This window comes from Narcine bancroftii, chromosome 3, assembly GCF_036971445.1.
Source record: "Narcine bancroftii isolate sNarBan1 chromosome 3, sNarBan1.hap1, whole genome shotgun sequence".
In the NCBI taxonomy this organism is placed as follows: Eukaryota; Metazoa; Chordata; class Chondrichthyes; order Torpediniformes; family Narcinidae; genus Narcine; species Narcine bancroftii.
Window position 1 is genome coordinate 157,796,088 of NC_091471.1, and position 26,304 is coordinate 157,822,391.

General features: G+C 41.9%; 1 protein-coding gene and 1 long non-coding RNA gene across 2 annotated transcripts in view; one reads left to right on the forward strand and one right to left on the reverse strand.

Annotated features, from left to right (window-relative positions):
* Positions 1–24,064, forward strand: part of btc (betacellulin, epidermal growth factor family member) — a 77,711-nt gene extending 53,647 nt beyond the window's left edge. The window contains exon 9 of the mRNA XM_069925552.1: positions 17,188–24,064. The gene's annotated coding sequence lies outside the window, so the exon portion shown is untranslated. The remainder of the gene's footprint in view (positions 1–17,187) is intronic.
* Positions 6,282–11,329, reverse strand: LOC138757751 (uncharacterized). Its single transcript, XR_011353868.1, has 3 exons — positions 10,916–11,329; positions 7,091–7,339; positions 6,282–6,562 (listed from the first exon to the last, which is right to left on the reverse strand). It is a non-coding gene; the product is annotated as an uncharacterized lncRNA (long non-coding RNA).
* Positions 24,065–26,304: the final 2,240 nt, after the last annotated feature.

The following is a 26,304-nucleotide window of genomic DNA, read 5'->3' on the forward strand; positions in this document are numbered from 1 at the left end:
AAAAAAATATTGAATCCTTGGAAAAATATTCATTTTAATACAATTTACTCTACCATTTAAAGTTATAGGTAAATCATTCCATCTAGATCCTGGACTTCTTGTCTGGGTTGGCAGCAAAAATTGCCCCATCACACTCAGCACTGGCACACCACAGGGTTGTGTGCTCAGCCCACTATTGTTCATACTGCTAACTCACTACTGTACTGATAGGTTCAGCTCCAACAAAATCATCATTTGCGTTATCGGCAACAACGATGAGTCTGCTAACAGAGAGGAGGTTGAAAAGCTTGCGCAGTGGTGCATGAGGAGCAACCTGAGTCTCAACATAGACAAGGCACAAGAGATGATTGTGGACTTCAGGGAGAAGGACCAGTCCCCACTACATATCAATGGCTCAGTCATAGAGTGAGGGAGGGCACAATGTTCCATGGCATCTATTTAAAGGATGACCTATTCTGGATCCACAACACTTCTTCATTAGTCAGGAAGGTGCAGTAGTACCTACACTTCCTAAGGAGATTGAGGAGAGCAAGGCTGCTGTCCCCCATCCTAACAACATTCTAGTGTCCTGGATGGCTGCTTCATGTGGGTGGGATAGTAGCTGCAAAGTATCAGGTCAGAGGTCAATACAGAGGGAAATTAAAACTTCTGAGAAGATCACTGGGATCCCCCTTCCCTCTATTGACAATATCTACAGGGAGTGGTGCTTAAAGAGGGCTCAGAAAATCACTGAGAACCCTTAACATCTAGCCCGTTGTATCTTTGAAACACTACCTTCAAGCACGAGGTACAGGAGCATAAAAACCAGGACTGCCAGACTGGGAACAGCTTCTTCCTGCAGGCAGTGGGACTGTTGAACAACCCTAGAAATTCATAAGCTATTTTTGTATATATTTATTTTGGATATATATGTCCTTTGTGTGTAGGGTAGGGTGCTGTGTGTCTGTGTCTGTACACATGATCGATTTTGTTGGGTTGTATATGTATAATCAGATGACGATAAGCTAGAAGTATTCCTGAGATTTGTCTTATCACAGATTGAATCAGTTTACTTCAGACTGCACTGTATACTCCCACCCCAGTGGGTGTTATGTGTCTGTTGTCAGGGGATACAAGGTGAAGATTTTGTTTACCTCAAAGTCATCCTGTATGTGGCAAAGGGAAGCATTTCTACAAAGGCAAAGAGTTATCTGTGAATCTTCACCTGGACATCAAGAAGCCAATGAGGAGACTATTGACAAGAGTTCAGCTACACACTAATGGGCTGCTGCAATAATAGCATAGAAGGAAGCCTTTCAGCCCATTGTTCTGTGCCAGCTCATGAAAGAACTGCCCAACTGGACCTAAAAATACTGCAGATATGTCCCTTTCCAGAGTCCTCCAGCTGCATGTGAACATCCCGGTCAAGCCTGCTCCCACTACCTTTATCATCTCAAATCTGTTCAAGTTTATTGTCACATGTACTGAGGTGCTATCCAGCAAGTTAATCTGTAAAGAGTGCAGGTGCAGTCCCTTGACATGTGGGTATATCCACAATGTTGGTAAGGAGGGAGTTCCAGGGTTTTGACCCAGTGATGGTGAAGAATAACAATATATTTCTAAGTCGACGGTGCGTGGCTTGGCAACTTCCAGGGGGTGGTGTCACTGTGCTCTCTGCTTCCCGACTCACTGGGACACGCAGAAGGTTTGGAGTTTTGGAGCAGTGCATCCAGTAGACAAACTGCTGATCCTGTGTGTGGTGGTGGGGTAAGTGGATGGCTGCTGTGTGTTGAGTTTCTGAATGTCGTTGAAGCTGCACTCACCCAGTCAAGTGGAGAGAGTTCCCTCACACTCCAGACTCGAGCCTTGGAGCTGCGGGATTGGCTTCAGGAAGTGAGGAGATGAGTTGCTCACTGCAGGGTTCTTGGCCTCCGACATGCTCTTGAAGCCACACTCTGTATGTGGCAACTCCAATTCAAGTTCTGGTCAGCCCTAACCCTAATCGACAGAGGGGGATACAGAGGTGGAAATTACATTAAGTGTCAGGGGTCAGGATCTTCTCTTATTGGATATCATTGTTGCCCGGCGCTTGTGTACTTTTTCCGTTTCTTGCTACGTAGTACATCAGGCTTTGATATGGTTCAGGTCTTGCTGCATTCGATGTGGATTATTTCTGAATATGATGCAGTCATTAGCAAATGTCCTACTTCTGACCTTGTAATGGAAGGAAGGTCTTTGATGAAGTAGACTCAGCTACTAGGACACAGGAGAGGGCATCTCACACATTGCTGCCCTTTCTCAGTTTGTCAGCATCTAGCTTTACATTTCTGACCCAGAAATATAATTCTGAAGCAAGAGTAGGACACATGGAGATACCTCCAGGGATTGTCTGCACTGCTTCCAAAATTAGAACCAATATCCCACCAGATTGCCCCCACAGTAAAATCACAGCTGACCTGATACTGGCCCCAGCCCAACCTTCCTGGCTGTTCTCCAGAGCCCAAGAGTTACTAAGAGTCCCAAATATTATTGATTTTCACCTGGAGGATTCATCTTCCTTCACAACACCATCATCATCTCCAGCTCCATCCTTGCTCACTCAGCAACCTTCTCAAAATCAGTCTCACCCAGTTTGGATCTAACCATTGTTAGGTCTGTTGGTCAAAACATATCCTGCACACTCTGTATTTAAAGGATGACCTATCCACAGTGCCTCTATGTTCCTGAGGCCAGAACTGCAATAATTGTCACCTAATCCTAATCCTGCAGAAACTACTCCATCATTTAGTTGCTATACTATGGCTTTTAATGACTGACATGTTAATGACAGAGAATACAGATAGAGATCCCTGTTAAAGGTATTTTCCCATGGTGTACAATGAAGAGGCATATTTCTCAAACTGGAATCCAGACTAGCATCATTTGACCTTTTGTAAGTGCGTCTGATGAGAGAAACCAGTTTGGTGGCATTCAACTCTTGAAGCCCTGTGGTTGATTGTTCAAAGAATAAATACATCAATTTCCATGGAAGCTGAAAGGGTCACATGCTGCGGGAAACAAAGAGACTGCAAGCAGCAGAGTGCTGGCAGGGCGCCTGGTGAAGAAATGACTCTTCCTTTTCTTGTTGCTCACAACTTGAACCCCCCAGACTGGTGTTTGAACAGTTGTCGCAGCTTTCATTGTCAGGGTTTGGTGAAGGTGGGGGATGTGGTGAGCAGAGAAGATCGAGGAACACTTCTCTGGAAAAGAGGAGCTTCAGGGAGACTTGGTAAATGTTTCCCATTGTGGGCACTAACACTGGAGACCACAAATATTAAAACTACGAATCAATCCAATTTGAGAGACGGTTTTCACATATTCAAAGTTCAAGCTGTAGATACATAACCAGACGGATCAGCATTTCTCCAGTCTACGGTGGGGACAGCCCATAATATTAACATACATACACATGGACAAGACGGACTGAACATTGTTTTGGGATGGAGTGGCCACTGCAACCATCTTTTAATCTTGTCACATTGAAGCCCATTCAGCCCATCAATTTCATAGTGATTCCCACCATCCCATCAATCTAGTGCCCCCACATTTCCCTGTGATGTACACTCTTTCATGCCCTTCTCTCACCACCACCTGCTCGCTGGGGGCAGTTATAGTGGCCAATTAACCCAATGAACTGCATGCTTTTGGGATGTAGGTGGAAAGCAGAACAACTGGGGAAACCCAGATGGGATATGGAGAGATCAGCACTGGAGGCTGGAATTTGACCTGATCCTCTGGAGCTGTGAGGTAGCAGCACTACCTGCTTTGCCACCTGTAGTTCTTTTGTCAGAGAGGTGAACAGCTGTTGGATAAATGCATGAAGGAGATAGGAATAGAAAGGTAAGCAATGTTGGGGTGATAGGGGGTAGAGGAGTCTCATACACTGCAGACAACACAGCATAGAGACATTTCTATAAATTCCAATTTGCCACACCATAGTGTTCAATGTGAATTTATTTTATAAAACCCCAGGCTATTGTTTATTCCACAATCATCAAACATCTAAGCTATGATGTATCCAATTCCATGTTCCCAAATGAAGTTTTTCCTCTGGATTTTCCATTTAAGAAAGCCTGTCACACATGGTGTCTTATGTAATTTGAAGTCTAAACCATTTTTAAAAAACAATTTGAGGTGTTTAGACTCGATTCTTTCATCTCACTCAATGGAACAACACCAAGGCAATTTTTTTTTACATGGAGCACGTGGTATCTTTCATCTGGACGGCATTCTGCCTAGAATTCTCCAGTCTGTAGAAGCGAGGCCATCACTGCCTCAATCTTCTTTTTTCGATCTGATTGTGTGACCTGTCAACTCGTGTCTCATCAGCTCCACTGCAATTCTTCCCAAACCCTTTAAGACCACTCTGTAAGTAACCCAGAGTTGTAAACAAAGCTATTTGGATTGTTAAAGAGGCTTCTGCAGACTCAGAGCTTCCTCAACACTATCTACCCCTCCTCCTATGACCACAAGAAATCAATTCAGTCTTCCAGATAATTGGTAGTCAGGGGAGGTGAGGATGTTGGGGTACTGAGGGAGTGGAGGCAAGCAATTGATGCAGCTGAGGGCATGCAGGTGCAAAGTAGGGTCTTGCCCTGGGAAGTATGTGTGCCAAAGCACAGCAGAAGACACAACCTCTCCCCCCCACCCTCAACAACCTTCCGTTAGACATAGTCAAACCTCCTAACTTCATGATCCCGTTTCTCCAGTGATGCTTTAGACTGCTCAGGAGATGATATCACAATGTAGAAAAACCCATAAACCCTTTTGAATTCCAGAGTGCTGAGATTCTGCCCAAAACCACTACAACTGATGTCCTCTGCAAACACATCGATAGCCACATGAGCAATGAAGGGAAGTACATTGGGGTCTGAAATCAGTGAGGATCAATCCTCCATAAAATCCAGTATATAAAACCACAAGCTAAAATAATCCCTGAGAAATAGCAAGCAGGAACCTTTGCTTAGTCCAGTGGTTCTCAATCTTTTTCTTTCCACTCACATACTACTTAAGTATTCCCTATGCCATAAGTGCTCTGTGATTAGTAAAGGATTGCTTAATGTGGTGTGTGGGTGGAAAGAAAAAGTTTGAAAACCACTGTTTTAATCATACCTAATTGACTCATTATGTGCATGGTTTCATAACTCCAAAGGAAATGGGTCAATGACAATTTTTCTCAAGCAAAATATTTCAGTAACAATTGGGTCTAGAGCAGTGGTTCTCAACTTTCCCTTTCCACTCACATATCACCTTAAGTAATCCCTTACTAATCATAGAGCACTTATGGCAAAGGGATTACTTAAAGTGGTATGTGAGTGGAAAGAAAAAGGTAGCCATTCTTAGGGTAAGGGCTTCACAGGCTGAGCCCACCCCTAATTACCTTCGAGAAGGTGGTGATGAGGGCATTTGTCCACCGTTGACTCTCTTCCATTCAAACTTAGGTTGGGAAATGCTTGAGTCCATGTTCAAGTTTATTGTCGCATTAACCATGATAGAAGTTGTTTTGCGAGCAGTCCAGCTGGACATCTCTTACATAGTACAGTGAGTAAGCTACAGTTCAAAAGTGCAGAAGCACTGGACCATTGACCAAAGTGCGGGACACTGCACCATAGTCCAGGACAACGGACCAAAGCATGGGACAATGCACCATTGTGCGGGGTTATGCACTAAAGTGTGGGTCAACACATCGAAGTACTGGACCATGCACTGAAGCATAAGTCTTCGCACTAAATTGTGGTACTGAGCACTAAAGTTTGGGACTACAGACCAGAGCTATGAAAACGTTCCTTTCTTCTATGTCGTAATGCGTGAAGTTGTTCAGCATGAGAGTAAGAACAAAATGCATAACAGTGGTACCTCAAAGAGACAACACTTGACCCGATGATGACAATCTTTTCACACAACAGCTATGCTCTAGTTTCTAATCCTAAAGCAATTTATAAAACAGCCAACAGCTGCTCCAAAGGTGTGGCCATGGGAGTTCCTCACATTCCATCCCTTACCATCAAGCAGCTGCCAACCAGGTCAGCTTTGCTTTGATGTGAGTAGCAGCTGATAAATGATTCACTCACCTAGTTAAGCTCAGCGTCACCCCCGCCCAGATGCATTTCCCTGTAACGGCCTGTTCATCTGCAGCAAGCAAGAATGTTGGTGCATGTGCATTTAGACCATAGGAGCAGAAGCAGGCCATTTAGCTCATTGAGTCCTCTTCGCCATTCCTTCATTGTACAATAAGTATGACAATAAACTGGTTACCCTTATCATTAAGTACACACTTTGTTTTAATTTTTCCTTTTCATATTTACATGTTCACTGAGCACATCTACTTGTTTCCCTGCCTGCCACTTTAACATCCAGCTAAGACATCCACAAAGCAGCCTCCTCTAGATCGAGGAGCCTGGATGCAGTGTGTGTGATTGTTTTGCTGAGCACCTTCTGTCTGCGGTAACAAGGACTTCCCTGTGGCCAACCACTTCAACTCCACACCCCATTGTCACACTGACATGTCAATCCATGGTCTCATGTATCGCCAGATTGAAGCCACCTGTAAATTGGAGGAACAACATCTTAGATTTTGTCTCGTCCGTCTCCAACCAGAGAGCATCAATATCACCCTCCAATTTCTGGTACCCCTGTGGTGTTACCATGATGTATATAGATGTATATATGGGCTGGTCTGCCCCCTGAACCTGTGACTCCTCCCTCCCAGATACCCCCATAAAGGCTGTTATGCCCAAACCCCTCCCTCAGTACCTGCCTTGGAACATGCAAGCTGTGCTGACACTTTAAGGTGATTAAAGCCTATTATTCATGATTCTCTGTCTGATTGTGGTTGATTGGTAGTACGATTTAATCACCTTAATTTTAGACCATGGGCAAGGTAGTATGGGTGGATAAATTAGACACCGACCTCAAGGATTCAGAGACCTTGACTAAATTCAACCAGTTCGTGCATTGCCCCAACGCATTCATGAGGCGCAATGACTTGCGGAGTGAAGGAGACAAGGGGGAAGTGCACTTTGCTCAAGTCGGCCACTAGATTTTCCAAACAATAAGAGACTTTGCTACTTACCCTGAAGCCATGGAGTTCCGGACCCCGACGAACATCATATATGCACGATTACTCCTGGGCAGCCAAAAACAAGCGCTGGATGAGTCAATCGATGAGTACATGTGGGCACTGTGGTAACTGGGATAAGCCTGCAACTGCCAAGAAGTCTCTGCGGCTGCCCACCTTGAAGGCCTAAAACAGGATTCGTGTGTGGCTGGGTTCAGCTCTGACTACATTAGACAGAGGCTATTAGAAAAGGGCGATCAGAGCCTGCAGGAAGTAAAGGACTTGGCTAAATCACCGGAGACAGCGCAACAAAGTGCTGAAGCATTCTCTTTGGGCAACGCAGCCGCCGCACGGGGAACGTGGGCACTGTCGTCTTGAGATGTGGGTCCCACATCATTACACCAGAGGTCCTACTTCTGCGGGCTCGGGAAGCACCCATTGAAGAGATGCCCATCTCGAAGTCCACATGCTCCACATGCAGGAAGAAAGGGCGCTACACGAAAGTGTATAGGTTCCAACCTTCCCCCAGCAGCACCATGTGTGGCCAACACCCATCGCCATCTTGGACCGCCCCACTTCCGGCTCCACCTCAGATGTCACGTCCAGTGGCCAGGGATGGATCGACAGGGCCCTGGGGACAATGAACTTGGGCGGCACTACTTGCGGCGGCACGGGACAGCACAGTGTGCGACATTGGGGCGGCCATCTTAGGAAGCGCCCCCAAACTGATACAGTAGTGACTCAGACAATGACCACATGCTCGCCTCCATCATCCTCGATCAAGACAGCCCACACCAACTGGCCAAAGCCATGATGAGCTTTGAGGTAAACAGCCATCCTACAAACTGTTTATTTGACACTGGAAGCACCTAGAGCTTCATCCACCTGGATACTGTACAGCAACACTCCCTCATTGTAACCCTGACATAATGTAAGGTCTCCTTGGACTCCCAATCCCACTCAGCTGAGATCAGCAGCTGCTGTACTGTGACGCTGACTGTGTGGGACACTGAGTAGAAGAACTTTAAACTCCTGATCCTGCTGCACCTCTTTGACGCTGGTCATACTGGGATTGGATTTCCAATGCCAGCTACAGACCATCCACATGCAGTTCAATGGCCCCACCCACCCCTCACGGTCTGCAACATCAACTAGCTGACCCATCCCCCCCGAACACGACCTGCGGCCTCTCTACTCTCCAGGTCCCACTACCGCCTCTGTTCGAGAACCTCACCCCTGACTGCAAGCTGGTAGCCACAAGAGCAGACGGTACAGACCCAGAGACAGAGCCTTCATTAAAGCGGAGATCAAAAGGCTCCTAGTGGAAGGGGTCAAAGAACTCAGCACCAGCCCATGGAGAGCCCAAGTAGTGGTAGTAAAGAGTAGAGAGAAACAACTCATGGACATCGAATACAGTCAGACCATAATCTGCTTCACCCACTTCCCCGCATCACCGACATGGTGAACAAGATCACCCAGGCCTGGGTTTTCTTGACCATCGACCTCAAGTTGGCTTACCACCAGCTACCACTCCAGCCAGAGGACAGCCCTTACACTGCCTTTGAGACTACTTTCTTCTGCGTCCCTTTTGGAGTCACCAATGGGGCTCTGTCTTCCAGAGGGAGATGAATGGCATAGTCGATGACTATGGACTCAAGGCTATGTTCCCCTAATTGGACTATGTGACTATCTGCGGCCACGACCAGCAGGAGCATGATGCCAACCTCCACAAGTTTCTCCAGGTGGCCAAAGCCTCAAACTGACCTATAACCAAAAGAAGTGCATCTTTAGCACTTCATGGCTGGCCATCCTGGGCTGCATAGTGGAGAAAGGGGTCATTAGGCCAAACCTGGACTGCATGCACCCTCTGTTGGAGCTCCCATTACCCCAGAGCCTCAAGGCCTTGAAAAGGTGCTTGGGCTTCTTTTCCTATTATGCCCTGCGGGTCCTCAATTACGTGGACAAAGCCCGTCCCCTGGTGAAATCGGCCACATTCCCCCTGTCGGCAGAAGCCCAAATGATGATCACAAGCATTGAGGGCAACATCACCAAAGTGGTGATGCATGCTGTAGATGAATCCATCCCCTTTCCAGGTGGAGAGCGATGTGTCCGACTTCGCCCTGGCCACCATGCTCAACCAGGCAGGCAGGCCTGTGACTTTCTTTTCCTGAATAGAGTTTCTCTCTGTGACCACATGGCTCCTCTCAGGTGCTCCGGTTTCCTCCCACATCCCATGGACACACAATATGGGAGATCATTTGGCCACTTTAAATTGCCCCATGTATGTAGGTGAGGTTTGGGAGCTGGATATCGGTTGATGAGAAGATCAGTGTAAGTGGAAGATTGACAGTTGGCCAGACTCAGTGAGAGAGAGAGTTTGTTTCTGCACTGCATGAATCTAAATGGATCAATGCAATTGACAAATTCACTGATCCCACCGTTGCTGGCTATAAATAACAGGAATTAATGACTCCGAATATAGGATGCAGAATCTGGATGGGTGGTGCCAGAACAACAATCTTGCTCTCAACATCAGCAGGACAAGGAGATCACTGAGGACTTTATGAAGGAGAGTCCGAGGGTCCACACACCTGCCTGCATTGGCAGGACAGCAGTGGAAAGAGTTAGGCCCTCAGGTCTCAGGACTTGCATCAGAGGACATCTCCTGAAGACAGCATATGGAAGCAACAATGAAGAAAACACACTAATGCCTCTACTTTCAAAGGAGTCGTCATATGCTATATTGAAATTCTGCAAGTGCATGGTGGAAAGTGTACTGACTGGTTGCATCAAAACCTGGTTTGGAAACTTTTTGTTTCTTAAATCTGTTTGACAGTCTGCATTGGAAGAGAATTCCCCAGCTGATAATCATTGAGGTAAAAATATTGCTCTTTATCTCAGTCCTCAGTGTCAGTTGCCCTGGCCCACTGCTCACCAAGTTATTCGGTAAAATCATATTGCTGCCTATGGGATCTTGCTGTGCAGTGATTTAATAACGAATAACAGCAATGAGTACACTTTAAAAAGAGTATGAATTTCTCTTGGGCATGGCCCATAGTCACACGAGGGCTGAGTGATCACCAAAATTACACAGAAGGGTAGGCTTGTTATATCGTACCCAGCAAAGAGTCAACTCCACCAACTGTGTCTACTGGGAATGAAGACCCAAGCGATGTTGGTGTGCTCTGACACTGCTCTAAGGGATTGACTATATCTACCTGAGCAAGGAGTTGGGTTTAACAGCACATCCGAGTATCCCACAGTATCGACACATCACACCAGAGTATCCCACAGTGTTGACACATCACACCTGAGTATCCCACAGTGTTGACATGTCACATCTGAGTATCCCACAGTGTTGACACGTCACACCTGAGTATCCCACAGTGTCAACACATAACACCAGAGAATCCCACAGTATTGGCATATCACACCAGAGTATCCCACAGTATCAACATGTCACACCTGAGTATCCCACAGTATCACACACATCATACTTGAGTACCCTCTGTATCAGCACAAACCTAGTCTTCATCACGGGGCCCTGACCATTAGCAAATCATGTTCGCGTTCCCTGCTTTAATTCAACTCTTAAAAATGTTGATACAATATAATTTCAAAGGGGGGCATGGCATGATGGCGTAGAAGGCAGACGTGCGATCCCACCCCTCCTCAGCCAGTTTTTTAAGCACCTGTCTTTAAAGTTTATCTAAGTGATTAAAAGTTGTATCTTTATTTTTGGGAACATTAGTGGGTCATAATGGCAACTAATGTTAAAAAAACAAAAGCTCAATTACAGAAGAAATTACCTTTTAAAAGTGCTGAAGAATTGAGGCCTACCTGTTCAGCTGAAGCCATGGAATTGTCATTTGGAACCTCCAAGGCACAGAGAACTCCTGCCAGGCAGAGTATTACACCGGTGCCGACCTTATCTCCACAAGATGGCACCAGCATGGTAATGAGCTCGGCTGGAAATGATTCGCGTTTTCGCGATGTCAGACGTGCGGGCAACCCGGCTGAGAGAAGGTGAGCCGGGAATGCACAGAATGGCGTCGGAAGCTGCCTCTGTGCATTCCCTGGCCTTGCTGGGCATGCGCGGTGCTTCAAGGGTCTGTCAGCTACTGGACTGTGTGTGGGCTGTGGCGGGGGCCCGAGCGGCGGCGTCCTGATGTGGTCAGGACACCGCCGTCGAGTGTGCAGACCCGCAGCTGCACCGGGAAGGGCCCAACGACATTGGAACAAAAGGAAGACTTAACTTTAACAAGCAGTTCACGGAACAATTGGAGGTGGAGTCTAGAGAAGATAGGCCTCAAAATGTGGAACTGGAATCTGGAATGGAGTCTGTCTGCACAGTCTTGGAAGGGATTGCCTATCAATTGTTTAAACAAATGACTCAAGGATTTTGGATGTGACAACTAAAATATCTAATATGTCTGAAGATATATCTACAGTTAAGAGGGATGTCAGTAAATGTATTAAATCAGTGGATACTGTGCAAGAAAATTGAAACAGCTTTTTTTGAACGTAAAATTCAAGTTGAACGTAACAAGGAAAAAATAGAGAAAGTGGAAGATTCGTTTGTGGATTGGGGAATCCATATAACCATATAACCATTTACAGCACAGAAACAGGCCAGTTTGGCCCTACTAGTCCATGCCGAACATCTTCTTCCACCTAGTCCCACTGTCCCGCATTGGGCCCATAACCCTCCAATCCTCTCCCGTCCATTTACCTATTCAACCTTTCCTTGAATAGTAACATCAATTCGCTTCTACCACCACTGCCAGAAGTTCATTCCATACCCCCACCCCCCCCCCCTGCATGATGTAATGACAGCACCCACAACTTGGTTTCAGCTTCATTATTTTATGCTGAAATTTAATACAATTTATACAACAGATAAAAAGTTAGATCTGAAGGGTTGTCTTTTGCACTGCTTCATATCATGAACTAAAAAGAACAAATATTGTCATTACTGAAACATGATTGGGGCCTTACAGTCAGCTACAATTCTCACAGAAGAAAGACTTACTGAAAAAAATTGATTCATTGGAAAATCAAAGTTGGAGAAACAATGTGAAAATTGTGGGTCTTCCAGAAGACATTGAAGGGTCTGATCCAATAAAAATTTTCAAGAGTTAGATTCCTGAGGTGTTGGGCAAAGAGTTTTATTCGGAAGGTTTAGTAATGGAGAGGGCACATAGAGCATTATGAAAGAAACTGTTACCGGGACAACCACCATGAGCGGTCTTAGTTCGGTGCCTGAACTATCAAGACAGAGAAATGATATTACGGTTGGCGGTACAGAAGGCACAACAAAGTCAATCTCCAATGATTATTCAAAATAACAGAGTATTTTTTAACGCAGATTTGAGTCAAGAAATTATTAGGCGATGACGGAAATTTAATTCGGCTAAAGAAGTACTGTGGCAGAAGGGTTATAAATTTGCTTTTTAATATCCTGCTGCATTACAGGTCTTTTATGGTAACTTTCAATCTCAATTTTTTGAGAATGATCATGATGCATTAATTTTTGCTAATTCATTACCGGAATTTACGAGGACACTGTCGCCTAAAAAGAGGGCAAATGGAAATGAGCAGAATGGGAAAAATGGAAAAAATGGAAAGAAAGAGGTTTTAACATAGTCTTATTGACATGGACAGAAATGGTGTGTGGAATAAAGATCGTTGGCCATAGAGAGGTCCTTGCTGTTTCAGCAGACAGAACAAAGATGCTTGGCGAAACGATCTCCCAGCCTGTGTCCAATCTCTCCGATGTAGAGGAGACCACCAGATTCAGTAGATGGTCCCACAGATTCACAAGTGGAATGGAGTCATTGGGTTGAATATATTTACAGTACTGGATTGTATTGATGTGAACGATGTATTTCTGGCTGGGGATGGGGGGGTTGGGGTGGATAGCACTAAAATCTTTGATAGTCATCTGCTACTAGTGGGGTTTACCACTCCCAGTTTTTTAGGGCTTTACTCCCTTTTGGTAGTTTTTTTTGGGGGGGATAATTAAATTTTTTTACATATATACTTTCTTTAAAAAAATATTTAGGGGAGGGAGAGTGGTTTTAACTTACTAGAAAGGGGAGCGATATTTTGTAGTAAGTGTTAGTTTGTAAGGATGTCTAATTTGAAATTTGCAACTTTTAATGTTCAGGGGTTAAATAATCTGATTAAGCGAAAGCGAGTTTTGGCTTATATCAAGAAAATGAAAATTGACTTTGTCTTTTTACAAGAAACACATTTGACTGAAAAAGAACATTTGAAGTTGAAGAGAGATTGGTTTGGACGTGTTTTCTTCTTCATTTAATTCTAAGGCAAGGGTTGTAGCAATTCTAATTCACAAGACTTTGTCTTTTGAGTTGCAAACTATGGAAGGGAATGCTGGAAGAGTTTTAAAGGTGAATTGTAAAATTTTTACTGAATCTTGGACTTTGCTTAATGTTCATGCACCTAACGTGGGTGATGAGTGTTTTATTTCAGATGCTTTTTGTTATTAAATCAAGCTCATGAAAATATTTTTGTTGGGGGAGATTTTAATTGTGTCTTTGATCCTTTGTTGGATAGATCCCCAAAAAGTATAAAGAAATCAAAGATGGCGATACAAATTGGGGCCTTGATGAAGGATTTAAATTTGGTGGATATTTGGAGAAGGGTTAACCCTACAGAGAAGGATTTTTCTTTTTACTCGTCTCGACATGATTCATTTTCTTGAATAGGTTTTTTTTAGTATTGGCACATTTACGAGGAAGGGAATTACAGGCAGAATATAAAAGCAGGGTTATATCAGATCATTCTTTTGTTTTCTTATGTAAGTTCAGAAGTGGTACGTTCATCTTATACATGGAGATTTAACACAATGTTGTTGAAAAAACCAGAGTTCGTTATCTTTGTTAAAGAACTGGTTACTTTTTTTGTCTGAAAATGCTAATTCAGTAGAAAGTCGTTTTGTGTTATGGGATGCATTAAAAGCTTATTTAAGAGGACAGATTATTAGCTATACCACTAAAGTTAAGAAGCAGTATATGGCAGAAAGTTTAGAATTAGAAAAGCAAATTGATGAATTGGAGAAGGAATTTCAGAAGGAAGTGACAGAAGATAAAAAAGTGGCTTTGACTAAATTGAAATTGCATTATAATAAGTTGCAGACTTATCAATTTGAATGTTTAATTAATCGATCTAAGCAGCATTATTATGAGTTGGGTGAGAGGGCACATAAGGTAGTTGCATGGCAGTTAAAGAAGGAACAGGTTTCACAGATTATTAATGCTGTAAAAAAGAATTCAACAGTTACCTATAAACCTCAGGAAATTAATGACCAGTTTTATTCATTTTATAAAAAAATATATACTTTTGAGGGGAAACAGGATAGTGGTTCTATTGATTCTTAACATTATTGTATTAGAAGAGGAGGATGTTATGGATCTGGAAGCTCCGTTTACAGAATTAGAGATTAAGGCGGCTATGTTGGAAATGCCCAATGGGAAGTCACCAGGTGATGACGGGTTTTCGGTGGAATTTTATAAAACTTTTTATGAAGATTTATCTTCAGTGTTTGAGGAGGTATTACAACAAGTGACTGAACGGCATGAGTTACCAGAATCTTGCTCTAGTGCTTTAATTACTGTAATCCCGAAAAAAGATAAAGACCCATTGAAAGTGTCTTCGTATAGACCTATTTCTTTATTGAATGTTGATTATAAAATTATAGCAAAAGTGTTAGCAAATCGACTTCCTAAGTTTTTACTTAGATTGATACATGTTGATCAAACAGGTTTTATTAAAAATAGAAATGCTTCAGATAATATTCTTCGATTGATTAGTTTGGTTAATGCATATCGACAGCAGCCCAACCATCCAATGGTGGTTGCGCTTGACGTGGAAAAAGCCTTTGATAGGGTCGAATGGGATTTTTTTATTTAAAGTAATGGAGAAGTTTAAATTTGGCCCTTTTTTATTGGTCGGGTTAAAACTTTATATACGAACCCGACTTCTAGGGTGGTGACAAATGGTCAAGTTTCATCATCGTTTAAATTGACGCATTCAACTCGACGAGGTTGTCCATTGTCACCAGCTCTGTTTTCATTGCCTATTGAACCATTAGCTCAAACAATAAGGCAGAATGAACAGATAAGAGAGATGAGAGTTATGGATGAAGAGTATAAGATTAATTTATTTGCAGATGATGTTTTGATATATTTAACAAACCCAGAACAATCATTGCCACATTTGCGGGAATGTTTATTACAATATGGAACATTATCTGGATATAAAGTTAACTGGGACAAGAGTGAAATTTTGCCAGTCAGAGAAGGAGATTATTCAGAGTATAAAAATATTATAAAACTGAAATGGTCTGATAAAATTAAATATTTAGGAATAATTGTAAACACTGAATATCAATCTTTATACAAGTTAAATTATGTTCCATTATTTAAAAAGATTAAAGTAGATTTAATTAAGTGGAAGGATCTTCCGTTAACTTTAATTGGTCGAGTTAACTGTATTAAGATGAATATTTTTTCTCGTATTCAATATTTATTTCAGTCAATACCATGTTCTCTTTCAAAGAGTTTCTTTCAGGATTTAAATAAAATTATGAGATAATTTTTATGGAAAGGTAAACTACCACAGGTAGCATTATATAAATTTATTTGGAAGTATGCGTTAGGTGGGCTTCAATTACCTCATTTTCAAAATTATTATGAAGCAGCTCAGTTGAAATTTATTAGTAGACTGATGGATTTAGACCACCCCTCGAGTTGGGCTAAAGTTGAGATGGGTTGTAGTTCTGAAGTCAAGGTGTATCAATTTATATTTCGAAGGAATGTAAATTTGTTGAGGGAATATAGTATGCTGATATTAAAACATCTATTAAAACTATGGACTAAAAAAAATAAGATTTTGGGATCAAAAGGTAAATTGTCAATTTTAACTCCATTATATATTAATCAGCTTATTTCTTTTTCAATGTTTAATAGTCATTTAAAGAATTGGGATTCTAAGGGTGTAAAAACATGACAGGATTGTTTTGTAGAAGGACAGTTTCTTTCTTTTAATCAATTGAAAGAGCGTTTTGATATTGCTGAAAATTCTTTATTTGTTTATTATCAACTTCGAGCTTTGGTGAAAAATATGTATGGTAGAGAGATGATTTTACCTGTATTGACGGAATTCGAGTCTTTGATTTCTTCTATACCAAAAAGGGGTAATATTTCTGTTATGCACCAAGTATTATAAGACAATATAGATAAGCTGGAATGGGAGTAGTCTAAGCTTAAATGGAAAAATGATTTAGCTTTTGTTTTTCCTGAAGACTACTGGGCGGATATGTGTCATGACAGTGTTACAAAATTGACGAATGTGCGGTATGGAATGGTTAATTATAATTTTCTACATCAATGGTATTAAACCCCAGAGAAATTGAAAAAATATGGTTTTAGTAATTCGGATTCTTGTTTTAGATGTGGTGTATGTTCTGGAACTTTTTTACATGCTATTTGGTCTTGTGTGCATGTACAACCATTCTGGGATGAAATTAAGTTAATTTTGGAAAAATTATATAACTTTAAGTTACCATTAGATCCATCTACTTTTTTAATGGGCTATATGATTCCTTTAAAGGGATTAGGGTTGGATAAATTTCAAATTGCATTTATATATTTAGCATTGTCTATAGCTCGAAAATGTGTAGCAAGTACATGGAAAGATAATATAGTGATTAATATAATGCGATGGCATAATGATTTGAAAGCTTGTATTGTTATGGAAAAAATTACATATAATCTACTTGACAATTATTCTTTATTTGTTAATAAGTGATTACCATATTTGGAATCTATGCATTTAGATATATTTTGATTTATGATATACTTTTAGTTTTTGTTTATATATTTTTATTTTTAACTTTCCTTAAGAGAGCTGGCTGATGGGGTGTGGATTTGATTTAATTTTTTGTTTTTTTAATTGTTTTTAATATATATATGCATATAAAATTCTCTTTATGGAATGTATTCTGAATTACTATTAATGATTCTTCAAATAAATAAAGTTTAATAACAATATAATTTCAATGAGTAATTACAGTATTTTTCACTTAGAGTGAGGTCCATACCCAAAATGAAGTGCTGGGGGAAGCTGTAGAAACAAGAAAAATTACAACATTCAGAAGACATTTGGACCTCAGAAGTTTAATAGAATATGGACCAAATGCAGGCAAATGAGACCACAATGTCAACGTGGTCAGCATGGGCAGGTGAGCCAAAGGGCCTGTTCTGTGCTATATGACTGTAATGGAGGTAAAATTGCCTTCCATAGTTTATAGTTATGACACCTGATGCTTCATTCATCATTTTGTGTCAAGCTGTTTATGGATGAGTCCGAACTCGCTCACTTCATGTTAACTGAATAATTGCAGAAGATGCTTCCGAGTCATTCAGAGGACACAGCCATTGTGCATTAGGTGTTATCCCAGGATGTGGTCTGATGATGTGGCCCTCTGGCTAATGCAATGATTCAGAAGGAGACTTAATATTCCATGAAATAGATCTTCAGTTCCATCTGTCAATCCCACCAGCAAAACCGTTCCAATTCTGGATGAACACTCAACTACTCAGGCAGCTTCCGTGGAGAGAGAAACAGATCTAATGTTTCTCATTAAGGGTTCGTGTTTAAGTTTACAAGATTGCTAGTACAGTGAGAAGGGTTCTTCTGCAAGAAGACAAAGAGATTATCACCAACATTTGTACCACAATATTAACAGAGTGTCGGATTATAAAACCTGTAGAAAGCAAGATCAATTAACACCAAGCAAGGACAGCTTGAGAACACTGTTATGGGATTCATTCAGAAGCCTGATGGCTGCAAGGAAGAAACTGTCTTTGACCCTGTTGGTGTGATTTCACACTCCCAAATGGGACAAAGGAAATGAGAGCAATGGGTCCTTTAGTGTGCTGGTTGCCTTTCCCAATTAATGGGAAATGTAGTTGGAGTCCATGGAGGGGATGGAAATTCACATGATATTCTATGCTGCATTCACCACATACTGCGACTTCTTCTGAACTTGAGCAAAGCAGCTCCCATCCCACACTGTGGTGCATTCAGTAAGCCTTCTCTCAAAGGTGCACCTGTAGAGTTGTCGAGGGACATGGGGGTCTTTGACTTGAAGTGTTAACTCTGCTTCTCTCGCCAAAGACTAATCAGCTGAGAGTCTCCCATGTTCTCTATTTTATTTCCAGCACCTGCAATTTTTTGATTTTCTGTTCCAAAGGTGAATACTGCCATCTCCCTGCCAGGCCCTGATGATAGACATCAGGTACCAACTTCCCAGGAAGAGGATGTGGGGGCAGCCAGCATCTATTTCCTGAGGTGACAGTGACAAATACCAGAGACATCTGTTCAAGGTGAGTGGGGGAATGTTTAGGGGAGGTGTAAGAGTTAAGGTTTTTGCACAGAAAGAGGTGGGGGCCAGGAATGGATTGCTGGGGTGGTGGCAGAGGCTGGTACAATAGGGATATTAAAAAAGACTCTCAGGCACATAGATATAAGAAAAATAAAGGGTTATGGGTGTGAGGGAGGGAAGATTTTGATTGTTGTGGAGTAGGTCTATGTAGGTCAGCACAACATTATGGGCTGAAGAAACTTGACTTTGCTGGAATGTTCCATGTTTTGTTCTAAAGTTACAAAAGCCAAATAACGTAATGACATGCACATTTTGGAATATGGGAGGAATCTGGAGCACTTGGGATTCATGGAGAAAGTGCAAACTCCACAGAGGTAGTGCCTGATGTCAGGATTGAACTGTGGTCACCAATGCTGTGAGGTGATGGCTCTGCCACTGCACCACTGTGTCACCCAGGATGTGCATTTTTTGATGTAACTGGCAGAAGCACAAATACAGTCCTGAGGTTCAGCTGCATAATTGATTTTATTTCTCTCCATGTAAACAATAAATGTCGACAAGGGAGAATCTGTCAAAGTGTACGAGAGACAGTGGTCAATCCCATTGGTTTATCTGATCAACTGCTCAGTGGCGCACAATTGGAGTGCAAAGGTCCCTGTGCAAAGAGGGTAAAAACCACACCGATTTCACAATCACTTGATCGAGAATGAGAATCTCATCTGAGGAATCAGTAGGTTGTGGTTATCACAAGTGGTTTGATGTAGCTACCATCCAGAGACTTCAAGGAAAGGTTGCAGTTCCCAACACTCGTCTTGCAGGGATTCTATCTTTCTGGGCACCCTGATTACTTAGATCGAATGTCATCTCCCACTGGCACCTGAGTAGGAATATCAGTAATCATAGGGCTGCCCCATGACTCCCCCTCCCCCCAGCCTCGGGAAACCAGTTGGGAGACCACATAGTGCCCTATTTTCTGAAAAATAAGCAAACACTGGACAATTTTGCCAACCACTAACAAAAAGACCATAGAAAACAACTCTGAGCTAAACCAAAGGGCTCAAGCCAACTCTGAAAGAATGGTTGCGATGCTTGAAGGTGTAGAATTTCTATATTGCTGTTTCTTTGTAAGCTCAACCTGAATGAAGAATTCTATTATTCATTTCAAACAATACACAATCTATTGGAGGAACTCAACAGGCCGATCAGCATCAGCGAGAGAAAAGGAATAGTCAATGCTTCAGGTCAACACCTTTCATTACACATCGCTCCTGTGTCCCCATCATTCATTTCCTTGTTGTGTGGATGATGTTAGTACAAGTTACTTCCACTAGCTCCAACAAATAACCCAGGACTGGGTCACCTGTTCATTCAATCCCTCATTTGAGGGCAGTGATGAATGCACTGACCAATACCCAAGTATTTCTTTCATTGGGAACTGACCAATGACCCAGTGATTGGGTTGACCAATGAGCAAGTGATTGGGTGCTAACCAATGGCTAAGTGATTAGGTTCTGACCAACGACCAAGTGTCCCTTTGACTAGGTTTTCCGACCACATGGGATAGTTTTCTCCTGTTCCTATGTTTTTCGATAGTGAAATATATGAAGCCTATGCTCCAGTGTGTGTGAACTGGATAGAAAGCCAGGCCTCAAGTTGTGCACTCTCTTGTGATGGCAGAGTGCTCACTCCCAGATAGTGAGTAAATGACTGGAACTAGGCTGTGACTCAGCAAGTCACCCATCTCAGGGTGACAATCTATATGGAGCAAAATGGTGGGAGAAGAATGATTCTTGAACAATTCCCTGTAATGTTTGAAACTTCCCGGTCCAGCTCTGGATGCCCCAGTAAATGAAAGATGTGATTATGCTGGAGAGGGTGCAGAGGGGTCTCACCAGGATGTTGGAGACACACGAGAAACTGCAGATGCTGGAATAAGGAGCAGCAAACGCTTTGCTGGAGGAACTCAGTGGGTCAATGTTGTTTGTGGAGGAAGCATGGCCTCCCTCCCTGCCTGCCTGGAATATGTATATTGTGGTGGTCACGTGTCCTCCCTGTCTGAAACTTATTTGGAAGCCACGTCACCTGTCAGTCAAGGTTGGACTCCGGCCACTAATTAGTGTACATCTTGCAGTTGGCTAATTCAAATCATTCAGCATCACTTTAGCACTAGCACAGACCACATTTTGCTCTCTCTGCCTCATGGTCTGAGCCCCAGGCACTGATCCATGCCAGGAAGCTACCGTGGACGTCACTTGGAAGGGTTGGGGACAAGACGTGCAGTGCACTGAAGATGAGCCTTAGTATTGCTATAGATCAAATAACTATACTGATCAATGCTTGTGGTAGAGCTGCCGCTCTCAATGATCAGGAGTCTGGGAGTGTGTGTACACCCCTGCGTATACTGTGTTATAGAGCTGCCTCCCAATGATCGGGGACTGGGAGGGTGTGAACAACCCCTGCGTATCGTGTGTGAACTAGTAATTGTGTTCTGTTTAATATTCTCCTCTTTGCTTCCCATCATGATTTTCCTATGCTCTTTTATAAATTGTGCCATGCGTGTTTTATTCCTGTTACGATTTTCCCACGCTGTTCTATAAATTGTTGTGTGTTAATAAAGGTTATGTGTGATTATAGCCCTTGTATCCAGGGGAACAGTGCTAATATTTTAGGTGCCATTTCTTACATCCTCTCTCTATATATGTCACACCTAATCTGCTCATTATATGAATGGGGCAAAGAAGTTGCCCAGTACATGAAATGAGCAGGTATACAAATTGGGTGTAATATGTATATTATAATGTTAAGCACTAAACCAAGATGAAAGAAATATATGAATTCCAGAGCTCCACAAAAATATAGTGATAGTTAATACATTAACAAGATTATAGCCTTTCACTGCATTTCAGTGTATAACTGGTACAATAAAACAGATAATACTTAATTTAATAGTATGACAAAGTATTGCATGGTTGTACTAATTATCATAAAATATAATTATCAACAAGAAAAAGAAAGCAATCATGTATTTTACCAATTTAAAACTAATTACTGACTTACCAAATACCACCAATGAGAAGTTTCACAATAACTTCCACAAAGGGTCAGGTGTAAAATGCTCGTGGGGGTCTGAAGCAACTCTTGTCCTGGTGTCATCTGCTGGTGCCGCAGCCATGATGTGGCAGATGGCTCAGGATTCCACTGAGCTGTGTAGTTTAACAAACATAAGGGCTGATACATGATATTTGAGAATTCTTGAGCATGTTGTTGTTATCAAATTCATGTGACTGAATCCCCTCTCACACTCAGGAACAGCTCAGTTATGGATGTAAATTTTGGGGGATGCAGCATCCATGATTCTCCACATCATCTCTGAAGGCAGTTATTACAGAGGAGGAAGAAAGTTTAAACCTCTTACAGAGAGATGTTGTTGCAGCTTCTCCATAACTAGGCGATATTTCAGCGGGCCAGTTGCTTTTATCAAGGACAAACATTTCATTTAAGCCAGGATTTATACATACTTTGAAGTTCAGAAGTTTGAGAACTTTTCAAAGATATTGTCATGAAAATATGGTGCAGCAAATAGTTTATAAGACTAGTAAGAAACTGTAGGTAATCAATGGAGACAATTTTATTGTTGCTTCATAAGGTGATTTCTCCAAACTTCCCCCTTTCAACTGCCTCTTGAGCTTCTAGACTTCTTGTTTCTGTAAACACTCTGACAGTAAACAAGTTCATGCAATGTGTCATACATTGGAGCTAAGTCTAATAGAAACTGTTCTGAAGAGTCTTTTCAACAGATCTTAATAGGTTTTTCTGTCACTCCCAGATCTTGTTTCATCCTTCATTGCTTTTTCACAAAGAAAGTACAGTGCTTCATAATGTTGCCACACTGCTGAAACTGTTCGAAACGACCTCGCTACCCACCTGGTGCTCAGCACATGGCCTATTTTGCAAATTTGTTGTTCTACTTGAGAGGCACATCCAGACATTTCCTTTTGATTTAGAGATGATCTACAGTTATCAGAGTATGATTTGTCCATAAATGATTGAAAATGATTAATTCCATGAACTTCTCTCATCTGTGATTAAGACAGTGTCGAATTATCACATCTGGGTAATGTTCCTTGAGAATCGTAGCAACACCAGATTTGACACCAAGCATTATGCTCGCCCCATCACTAGCAATTGCTACAAGGTTCTGTTTCATGTAAGAGTCATCAAACCCACAGTTTAATAGATGGTGAGCAATAGTTACAGCTTCTGATCAATTAGATCTAAAAGCATTAAATGGGGATCACCTTCCTTATCACTTTCACATTTCAAATAAACTATTAGGGTGCTCTTAATGCTCAGGCTTGTTGATTCATCGACGAGAACAGAAATTTTGCATTTATCTGCTTGATATGCTGGCAAATTTTCTTTTTTATATTAATTGCTACGTGATTAATTATCTCTGTAGCACTAATGTGGGAATGCAGTCCAATTCCAATGTCAATACCATTTTTGATTTGAAGTTCCAGTAAGCCAAAGTGATCAAAGTATCGTCTTTCATTCTGAGCTAAATAATATGCAGAAGGAAACAATGAATAAGTTGCCTTTAGATGCAAAGCTCACGGTGTCACATAATTTTCCAAGAGCATCTTCACTGGCTCTATTTTCAACATGTAGAGCAGCAGAGTGAGCTTTTGATAGTTTGCAATCAACAATTATTTTTCTGAGAGACCTCAAGCGTGTACTTTGACCGGCTCCATTACAGGATACTTGGTACATCTGCTATTCATTTGAGAGCCTCGAATCCCTAGAAGTGAAAAGTGTCAGATTTCTTATAATATTGCACATACTGCACACTCTTAAGGTCTAACCAGGGATAAGTTTCCTTCTTTTTCTTTCACATTTCTTCAGTCCAAACACCTAAACAGGAGTACATACCTGACTTCGAAGCACGATTACTTTCAGAACCGCATTAGGACCCAGTTAGAAAATTTGAACTAGAGGCAAGCGAAACAGCTTTTGTCACTATCAGTCTCTTGTATGTTATTCTTGAAACACTCCTCAGCTTGTTTACGAAACAAAGAAGTTAACATTATTTGCTTTGGTTGTTAGTGAGAAAAATGTACTTTTGTATTAGTGAGTAATCCACGGACACCAGCCACCACAGATGTAGCCTTACTAATGTGACCTAGTCAGAGCAGACAGCAGGGTCCGCAGCACTTAGCAGTGTTCCTGAGTATGTATAAAAATAAGAGAAATAAAGCAAACACATTTTTTGCACATTTAGCCACCTAAATTGGAACCAAGTAATCGAATATGAGAAAAGAACGTCTAATGAACTATTACTAAAGCCATGAATATTGCTGAATATTATTATCAAAAACCATAGGTTGGCAACTCTGTTTGTCTCGCAGAAATAGTTGAACAGGAAGTGTACCTGTGGGCGTCGATGCAATGTCCTCACATGTGTCGGGTATTACATGATTTAGACCAATACAAATCCTGTTTAGTCTTTAAATATGTAGAACATTAAAGAAGTTTGAATCTTTATATAAATTATTATTGTATCTATACAAATAAAAAAATCGTACTTTGGAAGAGACAAATATTAACAGAGGAGGTTTATTTCATCTTGTTCATTGCCTCACTAATTACTCTTTTTCCTGTCAACACAAAGGTAAAAAGAGCCTCTTTTCAATCAACTCTAGTTGGTGGAGCTCGGCCAAGGGATTGGAGGGGATTTGTAATTCCCCTGGGGTGCAGAATGCAGAGGCATGACCTGACAGAGGTCCAAAATTATGAGTGGCATAGAGAGGGGAGATGGTCAAAATCTTTTCTCCCCTGGAGGGTACATTCAAAACAAATGGTCATGTGTTTAAGGTGAGAGGGAGGAGGTTAAGAAGGCTTGATCTGCTATTAATGTTATTCAAAATGATGTAAAACTAGCTTATAGCCTAGAAATTTTTTTTCCCCATCTGGCTTGCTAAAAAAAGAGTAAATTTATCCAGGTGTATAAGAGGATTTTAGATGATTACCTTGAATATTTCATCAAAATCAGACTGAAGATAAGCGAACAGTGAATTTTTCTTTCATTATTTTTGACTTTTAACCTTGGGTTTCGATATTCATTCCTTGCTTAATATAACGCCTACCTGGAATCCAGTGGTACCCAATGGAAAGAGTGGGAAAATGCTCACATTCATGTATTTCCCAGCTTTCTAGGACAACAGCTCAAGCGAGATAGAGTTTCACAAATACCTAAAACACAGTCACAGCTCCAGGATTTCACTAAAAATGATCAAAAATCCTAACGTTATTAGTGGTATTTTTCCTCTCCTGCCAGCCACCACCCCCCCTCCATCCCCCACCCCAACATCCCTGTATTTAATACACAGCTCCTATTAAATTCCCCACTTGTTTATTTTGTCTTTTATTTTTACAGAGGTTCCGGAGCGGCGCTCCGGTGAGCTCTGGCAGCACTGCACCACTGCATGTCTCTCTATGAACTGACCAAACCTGATACTCTTTCTCAACACAATAGCTGAGCAGCATCTGTGGGAAGAAAAGGGATGGCTGAACCATCAGTTTTAATGAAGAGCTCTGGCTCAAAATGGTGACTGTTCTTTTTCTCCCATTGCTGAGTTCCTCCAGTGGAGCGTTTTCACCACGATGTTGCCTGGGATGGAGATGTTCAGTCATAAGGAGAGATTGGAAGGGATTTGTAATTCCCCTGGAGTGCAGAATGACCTGATAGAGGTCCAAAATTATGAGTGGCATAGAGAGGGGAGATGGTCAAAATCTTTTCTCCCCTGGAGGGTACGTTCAAAACAAATGGTCATGTGTTTAAGGTGAGAGGGAGGAGGTTAAGAAGGCTTTTAAGAAGACAAGTACTAGAATCACCAAGGCAGAGAAACCTACAATCATGATGCCTTAGTGGGTTTAATCCAGTTAAGATCAAATGGTGGGCATTGGCATGTTGGGACCATGGACTTGTTTCTGTGCTATATGACGTGAGGAGACGTGATGACAATGTCAGTCATCTGTGAGCAGTGATTGTGAAGAGCCCCCACCAACCCCTCCCCCACTGTTCCCCTCCCCCATCAGAGATCACTTCATATTTGAGCGCAGTTCTGAGGAAATGCAGCATCACTGCCATCCACACACTTCGGAAGAGGTATCAGACTCTCAGGTGGACACACCCCATTTCGTGGTGTAAAATAACAGCAAATGCTGGCAATATTCAGTAGGCCAGGCAGCATCTGCGGAGAGAGGAAGAAAGTTAATGTTTCAGGTCAAAGATTTTTCACATGTTCTGCTTCTTATTTCAGAATTCCAGCCTTTGCAACCTGTACTGAGTTCTTCCCAATGTTCTGGTTAAAGTTTGTCCCACAGGAAGCCAAATGACCTTGTCATTTGTGTGGGTCCTTGCTGTGCCATATTGGGCTGTGATAAATTGAAGTGTACATTCCCAGCATTTACAGCAGTGGCTTCGTCTGGAGGATATTTTGTAATATGCCATAAGAAAGGTAATGGCTTCCTGCACTTTCACCAGGAAAAGTTGGTTCAGAGTTGGCTGAGAACCAAAACCCTCTGATTCCTGCATTCCAGCCATCCTCAAACTTTGTACTTTCTCTTGACATGGCACTTACATTCAGTTGGGAGATGATAAATGCCCAAAAAAATTCTGTCAATAATTAAACAGTATCTCTTCACAAAGGACATAGAACAATTCAGCACTGTATAGGCCCTTCAGTGCATGATGTGCCAACTTATGCAAATCTACTAAAGACACACAGAAATGCTGGAGGAACTCAGCCAGTCTTGT